This window comes from Notamacropus eugenii, chromosome 5, assembly GCF_028372415.1.
Source record: "Notamacropus eugenii isolate mMacEug1 chromosome 5, mMacEug1.pri_v2, whole genome shotgun sequence".
Classification (NCBI taxonomy): Eukaryota; Metazoa; Chordata; class Mammalia; order Diprotodontia; family Macropodidae; genus Notamacropus; species Notamacropus eugenii.
This window is the reverse complement of record NC_092876.1, coordinates 406,464,648-406,482,769: the sequence shown is the minus strand read 5'-3', so window position 1 is coordinate 406,482,769 and position 18,122 is coordinate 406,464,648. Positions and strand designations below refer to the sequence as shown.

General features: G+C 39.1%; 1 protein-coding gene across 1 annotated transcript in view; it reads left to right on the top strand.

Annotated features, from left to right (window-relative positions):
- The first annotated feature begins 13,381 nt into the window (after nt 1–13,381).
- CRACDL (CRACD like) overlaps nt 13,382–18,122 on the top strand; it is a 224,490-nt gene continuing 219,749 nt past the window's right edge. The window contains exon 1 of the mRNA XM_072614635.1: nt 13,382–14,746. The gene's annotated coding sequence lies outside the window, so the exon portion shown is untranslated. The remainder of the gene's footprint in view (nt 14,747–18,122) is intronic.

Below are 18,122 nucleotides of genomic sequence, written 5' to 3'. Positions count from 1 at the left end.
TTTGCATATGGTAGCTATGCCAAAATTTGTCAAAATTACTGCTTCTTCCTTAGCCACCTGTACTTTCTTTCACTTAATGTTTTTTAGAATATCTAAGCATATGCTTTTGACATATAAGATGATCTGTATATTTCAGGCAGACATGTGACCACATCTGGTGCATTATATTCTATTTTTTAGAGTATTGAAGCATATGCCTTTGACATATAAGATAATTTGTATATTTCAAGCAGACATGTAACTACATCTGGTGCATTATATTCTATTCTGGGCATATTTTAGGAAGGATAGTGAGAGATCCATGAAATAAGAAGGAACTGATGATATCTGTTACTGAGAAAGAAAGACTTCTTGGGAGCCAGGGAAAGGTAGTATGTAATAACCTGCTTTCCACTAGAGTATCTTAAAGGAGGGAATGTAGAATGTAGAAGCAGGATTTGTTCTGCTTTGTCTTAGTGAGTAGAAGTAGAGGACCTGGGTAGAAGATGCAGAAAAGCAAATTTCAGTAGAAGGAAAGACTTCTTAGCAATTAGAGCTGACCAATAGGTATGGGTTGCCTTAGGTAGTAGTGTATTCCTTATCACTGGAGGTTTTCAGGCAGAGGTTAGGTGACTTCTGATTTGGGGATATGAAAGAGGAGATTTCTATTCTCAAACAATTTACATTATGTGACTTATTTGTTTCTTTCCAACTGTAAGATGGTGGGATTCTGGGATCATACAACATTAACTCAGTATTCCACAAAGTAGTGGTTTTTTAACTTTATTTGGAAAATTGTCTCTGTTAATTTTATGTGATTAGACAGCCTTTGAACTACCTTACAAACAGGCAGTGTGATGGAATTAAAAGACCACTGGACTTGGGGTCAGGAGTTACCAAGGTCTGAATCCTATTTTAGACACTTGCTTACTATGTGACTTTGGTAAGTCACTTAACTTATCTGAGATACAGTTTCTTGGGAATAATAATAATACCACTAATATCTATCTTATAAGATCAAGATGAGGAACAAAATAGATAATTCATACAGTGAGATAATGGGTAAGAATGTATATAATGCACTTTATTAAAGGTAAATCATCACATTATCCTCCTCCTCCAAGTTTTATTCTCTTAAAAGAAAGAATAAAAAATAGAGGTAGAATATATTCAACTTAGAGGACCAGGTGAGGAACCAAGAGACATAGCTTAGTACCTTAGACCTTGTTATGTGACCTTGTGTGTCTCTTATTTCTCTGTACCTCAGTTTTCTAATCTGTAAAATAAAGGGATTAAACTTGATGATTAACAAAATTACTTCCAACTCAAAAATCATTCTATTTTCTGTAAAGCACTGGATTTAGAGTTGAGAGACCTGAGTTCAAATCCAATCTCATATTTACTACTTGTGCAACCTTAGATATATCACTGCACCTCTCTATGAGATCTCAGTTTCCTCTTCTGTAAAATGGGTAGTTTGGTCTACACAATGTGTAAGACCCCTTCCAGATCAAATTCTGCAATCTAATTTATCTTTTTATTATCCTTACCTGGTTTCTTATCTAAACTACACAACAAAGCAAAAACCAAACAAAAACCCCAACTTTTTTTTTATCAAAGTCCCACATCCCCATTTGTAATCTTTTGGTTTTATAGAATTACTGAGAGAGCTATACTCTGAATCTTATCCAGAATGTCATCCAAATATAGAATGTTTGTTCCTTCCTCTGCACGTTGACATTTTTTTCCCTGCCTAGAATTCTCTAACCCTTATTCTAGGTATACAATGTCTATTACTTTCTTTAAGACTCACTCTCTCTGGGGGAAGTGGCGGGAAATCATTTACAGTTTCTTGGTTCAAGGCCTCATATCTGAAATATACAGAGAACTGAGTCAAATTTATAAGAATACAAGTCATTCCCCAACTATTTAGTGGCCAAAGGATATGAACACGTAGTTTTTTGATGAAGAAATCAAAATCATATATAGTCATATGAAAAAATGTTTAAATCATTATTGATTGGAGAAATACAGATTAAAATAGCTTTGAGGAATCATCTCACACCTATCAGATCAGCTAAAATGAAGAAGATAAAAATGACAAATGCTAGAGGGAATGTGGAAAAATTGGAAACAAACACAGTGTTGTGGAACTATGAACTGATCCAGTCATTTTGGAGAGCAATCTGAAACTATGCCCAAAGAGTTAGTAAATTATATGTACCCTTTGACCCAGCAACACCGCTATTAGACCTGTTTCCCAAGATGATAAGGGAAAAATGAAAAGAACTTATATGTTCTAAAATATTTGTAGCAACTCTCTTTGTGGTGGCAAGGAACTAGAAATTGAGAGGATACCCATCAACTGGGGAGTGGCTGAATAAGTTATGTTACATGATTGCAGTGGAATAATACTACCGTGCTATAAGAAATAATGAGCAGGCTGATTTTAGAAAAACATGGAAAGACTTTCATGAAATAATGAAAAGTGAAATGAGTAAAATCAAAAGCACATTTTATATAGTAACAGCAACATTTTTCAAAGAGTAACTGTGAATGACTAGGCTATTCAGAGTAATATGAATATTCAAATCAACTACAAAGGACTTATGAAGAAAGATGCTATCCACTTCCAGAAAAAGTACTGATAAATGGAAATATGTATTGTATGGTTTTACATATATATCTGTGTCAAATGTTGACTTTCTCTAGTGTGGGGTTGGGAAGGAGTGAGGAAAACAGCTCAGAACTCAAAATGTAGCAAAAATAAAATGATTTTTTTTTTAAAAGAAAAAGAATCACCTCCTCAAAGAGTCTTTCTTGACTGACTTCATGGTTCTCTGATTAGCCCTTAATTCTGTGCTTTCATGAAGGAGGTTTAGAAGAAGACATGGTCAAATAAAACAGCTTTGAAATTGTGTTGTGTTGGGGGTGGAGCCAAGATGGTGGAATAGAAGCAGGGACCTGTGAGAGCTCTCCCCCTAAACCCCTCAAAAAAACCTGTAAAAATGATTCTAAACAGATTCTAGAAAAGCAGAAGCCACAAAATGACAGACTGAAGCAAATTTCCAGCCTAAGACAATCTGGACAGTCAACAGGAAGAGTCTATCGCAGAGGACTGGGAGCAGAATGTAGTTTGGTGTGGGCCACACCAATGCAGACAGAGTTGGAGTAAGCCTTATGGAACTGAATTGTTGGTGGTAACTGGAATTTGCAGACGTTTCTACCCACAAACACCAGACAGCTTCAAAGGTCAGTGGGAAGGGAATCTCTCCTGGCTGAGAGGGGAGTGTGGTCCTGGCCCCAGCCCCAGCCCCACCAGGCCCTGGTCCCAGGGTGGTGGCAGTCACTGCTGAGGAGGAGGCTGTTTCTCGAGCCCCTCACTTAACAAAGAGCTCAAAAGTCAAGTAATTGACTGGGAAAATGAGCAAATTGGGGGAGGCAGGGAAGGGAACAGATTCTTACTTTCTTAGTGAAGTTATTTTCTTACGTACAACCAGAAGACAATAAAACCAAAGCTTACTGCCTCCAAAACTTCCAAGAAAGATATGAATTGGCCTCAGGTCATGGAAGAGCTCAAAAAAGATTTTGAAAATAAAATAAGAGAAGTAGAAGGAAAATTGGGAAGAGAAATGAGAGAGATGCAAGAAAATCATGAAAAATGAGTCAACAGCTTTCTAAAGAAAACCCCCCAAAATGCTGAAGAAAATAACAGAAAATTAGACTAACCTAAATGGCAAAAGAGGTCCAACAAGCCAAAGAGGAGAAGAATGCCTTAAAAAGCAGAATGGACCAAATGGAAAAAGAGGTCCAAAAGCTCACTTAAGAAAACAATTCCTTCAAAATTAGAATGGAACAAATGGAAGCTAATGACTTTATGAGAAATCAAAAAATTATAAACCCAAACCAAAAGAATGAAAAAATAGAAGGCAATGTGAAATATCTCATTGGAAAAACAACTAACCTGGAAAATGGATCCGAGAGATAGTTTAAAAATTATTGGACTACCTGAAAATCATGATCAAAAAAAGAATCTGGACATTACCTTTCAAGAAATTATCAAGGAAAACTGCCCTGATGTTCTAGAAGCAGAGAGTAAAATAGAAATGGAATGAATCTGCTGATCACTTCCTGAAAGAGATCCCAAAAGGAAAACTCCTAGAAATATTGTAGCCAAATTCCAGAGTTTCTAGGTCAAGGAGAAAGATATTGCAAGCAGCCAGAAAGAAACAATTCAAGTATTGTGGAAACACAATCGGATAACACAAGATTTAGCATTTTCTACGTTAAGGGATCAGAGGACTTGGAATATGATATTCCAAAAGTCAAAGGAGATAGGATTAAAACCATGAATCACCTATCCAGCAAAACTGAGTATAATACTTCAGGGGGAAAAAATGGAACTCCAATGAAATAGAAGACTCCCAAGCATTCTTGTTGAAAAGACCAGAGGTGAATAGAAAATTTTGCTTTCAGATACAAGAATCAAGAGAAGCATAAAAAGATAAACAAGAAAGAGAAACCATAAGAGACTTATTAAAGTTGAACTACTTACTTTCCTACGTGGAAAAATGGTATTTGTAACTCATGAGACCTTTCCCAGTATTAGGATAGTTGGAGGGAATATATGTGTGTGTGTGTGTGTACGTGTGTGTGCATGTATAATACATACATACACACACACACACAGAAGGCACAGAGTGAGCTGAATATGAAGGGATGATTTCTAAAACAGAAAATTAAGTGTTGAGAGGAATGTACTAGGAGAAAGAGAAAGGGAGGGGTAGAATATAGTAAATCATCTGACGTAAAAGAGACAAAAAAGAGCTTTTACAATGGAGGGGAAAAAGGAGAAGGCGAGAGGGAATAAGTGAGCCTTCCTTTTATTGGATTTGGCTTCAGGAGGGAATAACATACCCACTCAATTCAATATGGAAGTTTATCTTACCCTACAGGAAAGCAGGGGAGAAGGGGAGAAGGGGGGGGGAATAATAGAAAGAATGGTAAATTGGGGGAAGAGGTTGTTGGAAACAAACACTTTGATAGAGGGACAGGTCAAAGGAGAGAACAGAATAAATAGAGGGTGGGACAGGATGAAGGGAAATATAATTAGTCTTTCACAATATGACTGCTATGGAAGTATTTTGCATGATTATACATGTATGACCTATATCAAGTTGCTTGCCTTCTCAATGGGGGTGGGTGGGGAGGGGGGAAGGGAGAGACTGGAAGTCAAAACTTTAAAAATGAATGTTAAAAATTGTTTTTACATGTAACTAGGAAATCAGATATATAGGCAATGGAATATAGAAATCTATCTTGCCCTACAGGAAAATAGAAGGGAAGGGGATAACGGGTGTGTGTGTGTGATAGAAGGGAGGGCAGATTGGAGGAAAGGATAATCAAAATAAAAACATGTTGTCCTGGGGTGGGGGGGATGGGGGACATGGGAAGAAAATTTGAAATTAAAAATTATGTGTAAGTGAATGTTGAAAACTGAAAATAAATTTTTTTAAAAAAGAAATTATATTGTGTCCATTACTCATTTTTTAAATGAAGGTGCTGGTTGCTCCTTTAGTTTTGGAAGCAAGAGCTGTCCTTGATTCATAGGTGTCAGCAGTTACTTTAGTCTTGTGAGGGCAGTTGCTGTCTTAGTATCTTTTCTTCCTTTTGTGCTTCTTCCCCATTTGTACTTTTATCTCAGATCTAGCCTGGGATAATCACACATCTTTCACTGTGTGAATTAAAATATACTTGCAATAAAGACCCACTATCTTCAGGGGAAAAAAGAAATTAATATGCGGAATTTTTTAAAATTGCAAGCTATACATAATATAGACTCCTGGCTTCATGTACAATCAATGTTTTTTCTTTCTTTCTGAATATAAAGAAATGCTTGTATTTGTTGTGTTTATCAAGTTAAGGATAACAAAAACATTAAAACTAAAACTTAAAAATGTGTTTTCTCAGCAATTCAATAAAATACTTCTTTATTAATTAAAAATTTAATAATAATACTATATTACAATACATAACAATATAGGATAGTAATATAAGTAATAATAATAATATAATTTATTAAATAGTTCTACAATTTGCAAGGTAGAGTTGATGTACTAGGATTGCAAAGAAAAATGACAGTCATGCTCCTTAAGGACCTTATGATCTAATAAGAGATATGATGTACATATATCTAGTTTGAAGTCATATGAGATGAAGACACAGTAAAGATACAGTGTGTTCTAAGAAAATTTGTGGAGGGAAAGAACACTTTTATAGACATGATCAAAGAAGTCTTTATGGAAATGGTGATACTCAATCAGAGTAAGAAGAAGCAGCAAAGTTTTTAAGCAGGAGAGATAAGAAGGGAGTGCATTGCATGTGGGATGACTTTTGTGATTCGAGGAAGGACAACAGGGAATATCCAGAAGATGGTAGCATGCTCAGATCCAGTCTCACTTTACTTCCCAGTCATCTTCATGCCATATTCTTATATGAGTGATCTCCACCTGCCCTCACCTTCTTGCTATCTAAATCTAGCTCCAAAAATAATCAGATCTATAAAAATAATCAGATTAATACTACCATCTCAAACCTTGCTAAAGAGTAGTAATAGTCAAAACAATTTGGATACTAAGTAAGAAGTAGAGAAAATGATCAGTGGAACAGATTTAAGCACACAATATTCAAAAGCAAATCAACACAATAGCCTTGTGTTTGATAAACCCAAAGATTCTAGTTACTGGAGCACAAACTCACGATTAACAAAAACTTTTGGGAAAACTGGAAAGCAATTTGGCAGAAACTATGTATAGACCAACACCTCACAGCACATACTAAGATAAACACCCTTATATTTCAGACATAAGAGGTGACATACAAACAAATCAGAGGAACAAGAAAGAAATTACCTGTCAGATCTGCACAGGGGAAATGTTCATAACCAAACAAGAGGCTGAGAGGTTCACGAGTGGCAAAATTGACAATTTTGGTAACATAAAATTGAAATGTTTCTGCATAAGCAAAACCAATCCTCAAATTAGAAAAAAAAAAGCAGATAAATGGAAAAAAAAATCTTTGTAACAAGTTTCTCTAATCAAGGTCTCATCGCTGGTATACACACACACACACATATACATATACAGGGAACTAGTTCATATACATACATACATATATATACATATGTAGGGAACTAGTTCAAATTTATAAGAATGAACCATTCCCCAAATAATAAATGGTCAAAGGATATGAATAGGCAGTTTTCAAAGAATGAAATTCAAGCTATCAATAGCATTATGAAAAAATGCTCTAGATCATTAATAATTATAAAAATGCAAATTAAAACAACCTTGATGTTCCACCTTACACCTGAAAAAAAAGGAAAATTGTAAATACTGCAAGAGTTGTGGGAAAACAGGTAGATTAATGCACTGTTGGTAGAACTATGAACTTGGTCCAGCTATTCCTAAAAGCAATTTGGAGCTATATCCAAAAAGCCATTAAACTACTCTACACATACTTTGCCCCCCAATACCACTATTTGCTCTATAGACCCAAAGTGATTGAAAAAGGAAGAGAAAGGATATATGTGTATATATATATGTATACATATATACATATATATACACACACATTATATACATATATTATATATATGTGTGTGTATATATACATATATATGTGTGTGTATATATATATAAAACAAAATAATTACAGCAGCAGCTTTTTTTGTAGTGGTAAAAAATTGGACATTGACAGGGCCCCCACCAGTTGAGAATGACTGGACAAGTTATATATGTGAATTTAATGGAATACTATTGTGCTGTGAGAAGTGATAAATTGTGCAGTTTCAGAGAAAACTAGGAAGATTATTTGAATTAATGCAGGATGAAGTAAGCAGAACCAGGAGAATGATTAAAATAATAACAACAATATTATAAAAACAAACAACTTTGAAAGACTTTGGTGGGCACAACAAAAATAATTCCAAAGGACCCATGATAAAATATGTTACCCACCTCCCGAGAGGGAGGTGATGGCCTCAGGTTGAACACTGAGACTTACTTTTTTTTTGAACATGTCCAAGTTATGAATTTATTTTGCTTGACTACATATATATATATATATATACACTTGTATGTGTATATATATATATACACACACACGTATGTATGTACATATATATAAAAAGCAGGGATTTTATTTTTCTTGTTTTTTCAGTGAGTGGGAAGAGGAGACTGGAGGGAGGGAATGCAAATACTGAAAATAAAATAAAATTTAATTTTTAGAAAAATCAACACTTCATTTCTGGAAAGGATATGTTACTAAATTGCCCTATTATTCCATCACTATTCCCTCTTATTTTGCTGTCCAAAACATTCCTAGTTGGCCACCACTCCTCTATAGATGTTATCTTCCCCTGTTAGAACATAAGCTCCATAAGGGCATAAACCATTTTCCTTACTTATACTTGTATTCCTGTAGCCCAATACAGTGCATAGCATAGAGCAAGTGCTTTAAAAATGCCTTGTCATTTATAAAGAATTTTCATTTTTTCTTACAGGTACTAGGGAGCCCCTTGAAGTTTTTGAGCAGAAGAGGGTCACAGTTACACTTGTTCCACAGGAAGATTAATTTGACAGTTAAGTGGGAAATGGATTGAAAAGGTGGGAGACTGGAGGCATAGAGACCAATTAGAAAACTATTATAATAGCCCAAGAAGAGGTGATGAAGAATACTCAGTGGAACAGTTTTTACTATACTAGTCTGTGTTCACTTATATAACTATTGGGTCTGAGGTTTATTTTTGATATAAAGGAGACCGGTTTTAGGAGACCGTGACTTATTGTTCCTAGCTAGATAATCTAGAAACATCATTATCCCTCCTCCTGCCCCATGGGTGGTCATTGTTTTCAATTAAAAGCACAGAGACTCTAAACATGAACAGATGGATTTAGATTTAAAGAGACACCAGAAAGAACTACTGTCAGAGATCATAGAAAATGATGATAGATTTATATCAGGAAGTAAGCTGTCACCCAGAGACCCATAGTCTTTAACAGTATTTTCTACAGTTGGAGTCATAGCAACTCTTTACTAAAGTGACCTTTTCCTCTGTATTCGCATACATGGTCTGGACAAGATTTAGTCTCAGTAGATCCTGGCCTGTAATTAAAGAGGTTAGGTTTCCTTTTCCTGTGCTCTTACGCTTTTTACTGCCCAACCCCCATGCACTAGGGATGGCTTACTTACAACTTAGATATTTATTCATGTCTAGGATACCCCCAAAGGGGGAGGATACTCAATATACAGTATAAATCAGGTATGGGACAGATATTTATTTCCTCTACACAAAAAAAGTGCTAAAACTCAAAAGACTCACAAGTACACACTGACAGGATGACTTATTCAATAACGACATATAATGACTATTATACTCTTTTGGTAGACCATTCCTTTTCATCAGAATATAAAGAAGATTGTGGAGTTACTGAATAGACATTTCCCATTTCACCTCAGCCCTACACTGTCCAAACAATTCTTGGTCCATATCTTCTTCCAAACCAGGCCACAGCTTAGACTCATTCAGCTGCTGCTCTTTTTCTCTGAAGAAGATGAAAGAAACTCTCCTTGCTATCAGTGAGATCCACCAGATGGACCCAAGATATTATGAACTCACAAGGTTGCCTGCATACTCGAGTCACCTACTCCAGAAATAATAAACAGAATGAAAAAGATATTCTCTGGCTTCAATGCAAACTCACCTGGTAGAGTGGGCAGCTAGGTGGTACAGTGGATAGAGCACCAGTACAGGAGACAGAAGGACCTGAGTTCTAAATCTCACCTCGGACACTTGACACTTACTAGCCGTATGATCTTGGTCAAGTCACTTAACCCAATTGCCTCATCCTGGGTCATCTCCATTCATCCTGATGAATATCTGGATTCAGATGGCTCTGAAGGAGAAGTGAGGTTGGTGACCTGCACAGCCTTCCCTCACTCCAAACAAAGTCAAGTGTAAGTCATGTCGTTATTTCTCTGATGGCATGGTCTTCTTCGGCAATGAAGGATGAACGCGCGCGCACACACACACACCTGGTAGAGTCCATTCTCTTCATAGGTGTGATTGAGGGGTGTGAGAAAAGAACACCACATATATCCCCAGCCTTCATGAGAAGTCTAGCAATGGACAGAACTACTTTTGCCACATAAGACAGTTGAAGGATGAGAGGGAGCTGGAAATGTTTCTCCTTTTTCAACTGGCAAAACATTTTGCCCTGCCCCTCTCCTTCTTTTGCGGTATATGGGGAGGAAAACTAAGGGATCGCTCAGGGTTTGCTACATCATAACAAAGCACTAAGTCTTTTCATCAATGAATTCCACATGTCCAGAAGCAGCCAAGGGTTTAAAATCCCCAAAGTACCAAGCCCCTTTAGTGCTGAATCATGAACATATAGTTGACTAGAAGTAGGAATGTCAGCTTTGTGTGCCATATTCAACTCATTATACACACACATCCATATATGTATATATATACGGATAGATACATGGATAGATATCAATACATAGATATACATACATGTATATACGTATACATGAAGCAGTCGTGTGGAGAGCTGTCCTTGGAATCAAGAAGGTCTAGATTCAATCCTGCCTGTGATACATTATAGCTCTGTGACCTTGGGCAAGTCAGCTTCTCAGTGCCCGGGGAAATTTTCAAAGACTAACTTACAAAGAGGAAAGCTGAATTGTCCATCTGACTAATAGAGGTTATTTCCACACTGGGAGTTCCCCATACTGATGAAATTACAGGCCTAAACTCCTTCTGCTCCCTAAAATATGTGCCCAATAGTTCATTCGCAGGAACTTGCTTAATTGCTGATAATGTATGTATATCAGAAAACCCCTGGGATATTTCTTCAGTCAGAAAAGTCTCTTTATTTCTATGTGGTTTCAATAAAATTTTATTACAGTCTTCCTGTTGCCTTTGATCAAAAATGAATCAATTAATTAAATTCACATCACTCTTTAGGACTTAATGATGGTGGGGTTTTTTTTCTTAGAACAAAGCATTTGAAGGGCAGAAACTAGACTTAATTTGAGCGCTTCTGACACATCTAGACATTCAACAGATAACATTTTAAGACAGTGGTGATAATTTGGTGGAGGATAAAATGGATACACAGTCATTGAATATTTCAACGGTCAAAATTTTGGCTATCCCAAAGGACAATTATTCTTGTGGGTTAAGATCATGAGAGAAAGACCAATTCTACTTTCTTTCCTAAGCTAACAAGACTGTTAGATTTGCAGCATTAAAAAAAAATGTATCTTTTTGTTCCTAAATCCTCTTTGACTTTTCATTTTCACTTATCACTGCATGTAAAATCTATTGTCAAATATTGTTCCTACCTTTTCAACATCTCTCAAATGTCCCTTTCTTTGGAGGGCAGAGAATGTCCAGATTTTTTATTTGTATCCCTAAGTGCTCACTTGGGTATTCCATATATTCTGTTCATTCATTCATTGTTGCCACTGAAAGGTTAAAAAATATGCCAAGGGCACACACAGTCAGTATGTCAGAAGTGGGTTGAACCCAGGTCTTTGAGACTCTAAGAGTGCCTTTCTTTCTATTATGATATGAGGCTTCTCATTTAAGCAGGTACAAGAACAAAAATAGGTATGGTTTTGATCAAGGGAAAAAGGCTGAAGTAGAGGAAAAGAAAGGAGAGGGTGATTCAGGGTACTGTCATTGTTTGGTGTCCGCTAGAGGGTTTTTATAAAATAGAGTCATACTTTCAAATGCACTATGTCTAACTTTCATGAGTCAGTCAACCATACTCCAGGATATTAATGCTTTGGGGGCACCTTGGTCTTAATTATAATTCATTCTTTATTAGAGCTCCTTTCTTCCATGCATCTCAAGGAACTTACTTAAAATTTAAAAATGCACTTCTAAATGAATTTCTTGTACAAAAGGGACAATCAATTTTTTAAAAATAAACTTTCCCTTTTTAGCTATATAAAGATATGCTTTAAGTGACTTTCTCCTGCATTTAATTCACCACAAATTCTTTAATTTGGCATCTCCTTCCAAATAGGCCACCTTTCACTCCTTGTATGGTAGAAAGTGTTTCCTTAGTCAATGTGAGAGAAAACAATCCCTTAAATAACCTACCCCTTACATTACTAAGCAACTGCATTGCTGGGTGGAGTGGAAGGCCTACCGTGCCTTGAAGATAGAAGGCCTGATTTTTAGTTCTGGCTTTGCAAGACTTTGCAGTGACTTTAAGCAAACCATTTTACTGTTTTTCAGTGTCTTTTTAAAAAATTCAATTAATTTCAACATGTCCCTATTAAGGACCTACTCTGTGCAAGGCTGCTGGACATAAAAGTTCCCTGTTAGTTCTAGGATTCTATGAACCTACTAGTCACACCTTTCCTTGGAGTGAGCACATTTCATTTTCATCATCACATCATCCCTGTGCACAAGGAATCTTTTAGAAGTTCCCTAAACAGCAATCAAGGCAATTAGATGGAGCAGTGCATAGAATGCTGGGCTTGGAATCAAAACGACTCCTCTCATGAGTTCAGATCTGGCCTCAGACATTTACTAGCTATGTGACCCTGGGAAAGTCACTGTTTGCCTCAGTTTTTTCATCTATAAAATGAGCGGGAGAACGAAATGCAAAACCTCTCCAGTTTCTTTGCCAAGAAAACCCCCAAATAGGGTCGTGGGGAGTGTCTCAAATGACTCAGCAACAACAAACATCGATCAATCATAAGAAAGGCTCCCTGGTATTGTGAAATAACAATGCGTCTGCAGATCAAGGACCCTCTGTTTGAATCCTGCCTCTAAAGCTTATTTGCTCTGTGACCTGGGGCTTGTCCCAAGGCAATCCCAAAGGCCTGTTTCCACTTCGGTAAACTGAGGAGGTTGGATTAGATGTCTGAGGTCCTTTCCAACTCTAGGTCACTAATGCTATGAGAGGAATAAAAATTTATTGAGTGCCTACAACTGAACACAGTATCTTCATGATCATATTATCTTTGCCTAGATATGTTTGATTTCACCCTTCGGAAAAGCTCAAGCAAAAATGACAAGTCAGGATCACTTTCTAGCGTGGAGGCTATCATAACATTTCAAGGAACTTCCGGCGGTCACCTCATACATTCTCCTGTCACGTCCAGACCTGAAGCTAAACTTAGTACGGCAGAGAACTTTCACCATACATACCAGCCTAATAAGAACCTTTAAAAATTAAGCAAATTAAACAATCGCTAGTAGCCCTTCGTCTCCTACTTACCAGTGCTATTAATTTTGATGATTCACGTTGAGGCGCAGAGGGAGAATCATTAGCCTGTAGAAGTAAAGGACCCACACAGATGGATCTGGGTTTTTTTTTGTTTTTTGTTTTTAATGTTTAAAACCAGTCCAGTTCCTTTTGGGCAGGAGCATGTGGGCTTGTACTCCTTTGCATGGCAGATTTAAATCATTCTAGGGAGACTTGAGGTGCCAATCTTATATTTAGACATGCTTGGTCGTGGGAGGTTCTATAATGAGCCTTGGTTAGTGACTAGGGCTGGTGTTAGCTTTGCAGTGGGATGAGAAGCCGACTGGCACTTTATCCACAAGCACCTATGTGGATGAGCATGGAGACTTGTTTTGTCTCCAGATTTGCTCTCATCTGAGTGAACAAGTTGCTCTCATTACTGGTGGGCACTCCCCTTCCTCAGAAAAGTAGCTGGATCTTTGCTGCCTTCCCGGTATTAGCTGTATCTTATTCTTTCTCAGATTCCAAATCGAATCAGCCCCCCTCTTTCTCCCTCCCTGGGCACAGACTCTCCATTTTGATCCCCAAAGAGATAGGTGCAGGGGTAGAGTACAGATGGGAGGAAGGTGGGCGCTCCGGGCTCTTTCAGCACACAGGGAAGGGAAGCAAGAGAATGGGACTGGGGGCTCGGTGCTAGAGCAGTGGTGGGCCAGTGTGAGGGCAGGTAGAGGCTTCCTCACGACTGCAGGCACGTAGTAACGTTCAGTCCACTAAAGTTCGCTCGGTGACTCTTCCTCGGTCTCGGTATTTTTGTGTTTTTTGTTGGGTTTTTGGTTTTGGGGGGTTTTTTTGGTCACCCACTTTCCCCGGGAGCTGGCTGCCCTCCCAGAGTCTCAGAAAATGTGCAGAGCGGAGACAGATTGGGCTGGGGCTGGAAAGAGGAGTGCGGTGGATTCCTCGTTCCCCGTCCACCCCCTCTCCTGGGTCGCCCCTCCCCGGGAGCCGCAGCGCTCCTGCCACGCAGCTCCTCTCCACGCCTCCAGACTCCCCTGGAGCAGCTCCGCTCTCTCCCTTTGCTCTCGCTCATTCCCCACCTGCAGGGGGCCCGCCAAGCTCCAGCTTCTTCCCTGCGGCGCGGGCTGAGGGGAGCTTCGCGCAGCTGCTCCGGCGGTGGCCCGGGCGGCGGCGGTGCGCGCTGCGCGCAGCAACCGACCGCGCGGGAGGCGCTCTGGCCGAGGCAGCTGCAGCGGCACCGGCGGCGGCACCCGCCCCGGCACCGGCAAAGGCACCAGCCTCCTGCGCGATTCCGGCCAGGAGTCCCCGAACGCGGGCAGCGGACAGGTGAGCAAGCAGCCACCTGCGCGGGGCTCCCAGCAGCTCCTGCCCGGGGCAGTCCCTTGGAGCGCACAGCCAGAGCTCGGTGCTGCCTATGGGAGCTCTCCAGAGTGCCAGAGAGTGGCAGGACCCCGAGAGTCTGAGCCAGGGAGGACAAGGTAAGTATCTCTGCGTGGGAGAGGAAGAAGGTGGGTGCGGGTCTCCCATTCCCTCGCTTAACCCAAGTAGTCCTCTCGCGATTTCCCCTTTCTCGTCTAAAGCTCTCCTTCCCCCATTCCGGTCCTCCTCTGCGCCCCTTAAGCTTGGATTCTGGCATCGGCCCATTACTTTGGCCACTAGTAAACGCTTTCCCCAAATGTGTTACCGGAGAGGTGATGGAAAGGTTTGGGTTCCATTAAAGGATTTGGGAGGGAGTGGAGTTGCGTTTCAAATAGTCTTACACCCCTCTTCTCCCTCTGCACCCCTCTCCCCAACCCCATCTTGATATTTCTTGTCGTGGAGAAATTCACTTGGACTCTCAGGTCGAACATGACCCTAGTACCTTCGATGAAAGCAGCTCTAGTTCCTTTGTGGGGCAGGAGAGAGGAAAATGGCCCTGGATTCTATGACTCTTGGGTGTGTGTTTCCCCCTCCCCCCTTCTTGGACTGGACACCTGTTGGATTTCCTCTGGCAGCCAGGTCTTAGGCTTAGTGCCCTGTGCTGCTAAAACCCGCATTAGTGGCTAGAAACCTGAGAAACCTCGATTGTTCTTAGACTGGGGCCTCGAGTTCCTTAGGATGTGTTTAACTCCGCCCTGAGGGGTCCCTAATCTCCTGTCGGCCTCAAGTGGGCGGAATGGTATCTCCAGTGAGTTTAAGAGAAGGCCAGTGCGTAGCATCAACCTTCACACCAAGATTACGTTTTGTTTTCTGCGATCAGTGGAGACAGGATCCGTGGCAGTTTTCTTTCTTTGTACCAACCCCCCCACCTCTCTGATTTACCTGAAACTGCAAGAAATGTCCAACACCGAAGTTTAATTCTTTCCTGCTAAGTCACTGAGCCCTGGGATCTCACCTTTCTTCTAGAGTCCCACAAGCCTCCTATGCCACGGTAAATTGCAAATTGCATGGGATTTTTTTTGGTTGTTTTGGGGTTTGATGGAAGATATCAGTTTCATCCTGAAAGACCATTGCTGTACTCATTCAACACTGTAGAAAGCAGTTGTGGGAATTACTGCTAGGCCAACATTCAGACAAAAAATGTAACATCAGCCTTGAAAACCAGTTGCCTTTTAAAAGATGTGTTTATTAGCACCGCTACAACATGCATGATGTAATGTAGTGAGGTAGCTTGATTATCAGCCATGGTAAATGCTGACTTGCTAGGTGTTGTAACTAACTCCCACTCTTTCCTTTCAAATTTGCAATGGGACAAGCAGTTTGTTTTATATCATACTTCTGGAGGGTAGAGAACAGGACTCAGATTTGCAGGAAGAAAAGTTACAGTTAACAGGGAGAAATGTGATGTAAATAGAATACATGCCAACTTGTTGCCTTTCTCGTCTTTGAAGGAGGGAAGGAAGTCCAGAGGAGAGCCTGCAAAGGTGGAACATGTTGTGGTATGTGGTAGGGAAGCAAGGTTTCCTTTTGCTTGGCCTAGTAGGATTTAATATCTCTTGTGAAAAATGAAAACCTCACTGATTAGTACTCAAAATAACCTTTATCAATAGTTAGCCTTCTTATATGGTTATATTACTGGTATGTTTTAAATTGCTAGTATACGTAATTGTATATGTGTATGTATATAAAATATATATCTACATGCACATGTATTTATATGTGTATATATTATGTGTGTATGTATATTTATACGTTTATATATAACTGTGAGAATCTAATGAGACAATAATTGTGAAGCACTTTGCACAGTGCTTGGCATAGAGTAAGCCCTCTATAAATGTTAGCAACTTTTATTATGGTTATTATATATTCTGGCTGGCTTTTTGTTGTTGTTGTTGTAACTTGTGACTTCATGGATGTATGGAAATCCCTGGGAAAAAATTTTATGGTTTGCAAAATACTTTAGTATACATTATCTCATTTGCTATTATCCCTATTTTATAGATGAGTGAAGACTTTTATAGATGACTTGTCCAGGGTCTTCCATCCAGTAAGTGTTACAGTCAGTCTTTAGACTGCAGTTTTTGGGTTTTGATTGAGGGCCATTAATATAAATTGGCAGTTACTCTGCAGTTTATTGACTTAGAGTTGCCTGGGGTTCTGTGAAGTTGGTTGAGTGACTTGTCCCACAGCCATTATGTATTAGAAGTGAAATAGCAGGACTTCCTAACTTCAGGCCTTTTCTCTGTTTGACTAGGCCACTATAGCTGTGTCTACAATATGGAAAAACAATGGGTAAATTCATAATAATAGCTCACATTTACATCCTCAAAATAACCCTGTGAAATGGATCCTATTATTAGACCCACTTTACAGATGAGGAAACTGAGGTTAAGAAAGGTTTGACCCTTTCTCAGGATCAAAACATAGCTAGCAAACATCAGAGGTGGTATTACCCTTTCTATACACTGCAAGCTAATATTTATTTTGCTTAGGCAACAGATTTTAGGGTTTTGACTATAAGCCAAAGGGAATGGAAATAATAATAAGGGAAACTGAATTTTATAAGTTTCTATATTTCAGTTGATTGAGAAATGCTTTTTGAGCATCTGCTATGTGGTATTTCCCATTGGAGGGATGGGCCAAACAGACCTGTGATCTCTCTGGTAGAGGGAACTCCCAGCTAAGAAAAGCCCTTCTATAAATGCAGATTGACAAGTGCTTTGTGGGTCATATTGAGGCAACTCAACTTAAAGAAGTTAAGTGCCTTACCTGTATGTGTCAAAGGTCAGATTTAAACCCAGGTCTTCATGACTCTGAGGAGGGGCTACTAATCATTCTAGAATGCTGACTCTCACAGTCACAGTGGTACCATTGAAAGAGTACTTGAGAGCAGCTAGTGGTGCCATAGTGCCAGGCCTGGAGTTAGGAAGTCTCTTTCCTGAGTTCAAATCTAGCCTCAGACATTTACTGTGTGTATGACCCTGGGCAAGTCACTTAACCCTGTTTACCTCAATTTCCTAAAAAAAAGAGTACTGTCTCTGGATTCCGAGAACCTCAGTTCAAGTCCTCATTCTAATATTACCTGTGTGACCTTGGACAATTTACCTTCTCAGGAGTTGAACTTGGCTCTCTATGCTTGGTTCTCTCTATCTATGATTTACAAGCACAAAACTTTCCTGTTATCAGAACATAAGTTGTTAAATTAACATTTGGCATTTTAAGTTGATGAATACAAAAAGATAACTTTATTGCTTGGTTAATTGTTCTTTCTGGCATTGTTAATTAGCTGACATTTTGTCCCTAACTAGAAATCCATGCACTCCAGGTTTACATATCAAACAGAAGCAGTGTGATATACTGGAAAGAACTCCAAATTTATAGTTAAGAAACCTCCATTCTAGTTGTCTCTGAGACTTACTGGCTATGTGACCA